The sequence below is a fragment of the Penaeus monodon genome, chromosome 33 (assembly GCF_015228065.2).
Source record: "Penaeus monodon isolate SGIC_2016 chromosome 33, NSTDA_Pmon_1, whole genome shotgun sequence".
In the NCBI taxonomy this organism is placed as follows: domain Eukaryota; kingdom Metazoa; phylum Arthropoda; class Malacostraca; order Decapoda; family Penaeidae; genus Penaeus; species Penaeus monodon.
The window spans coordinates 28314988-28315200 of record NC_051418.1 but is presented as its reverse complement, the minus strand read 5'-3'; positions in this window follow the sequence as shown (position 1 = coordinate 28315200).

The following is a 213-nucleotide window of genomic DNA, read 5'->3' as shown; positions in this document are numbered from 1 at the left end:
AAGAAAAGGAATTCAATAACACAGAACCTGAAAGCCACCATCGTTTCCACTTTGTTATACGCGGTGTTCACTTGCCGCCGGATGTTGGGAGATGCTCTGCGGGTGGAAGAAAGTGCTCCACGCGCAGTCTCACTATATCTCGCTGGGTCTCGCTGGATCTCAATATATCGCGCTGAATCTCGCTAGATTTCGCTAGAGCTTGCTTCATTACGA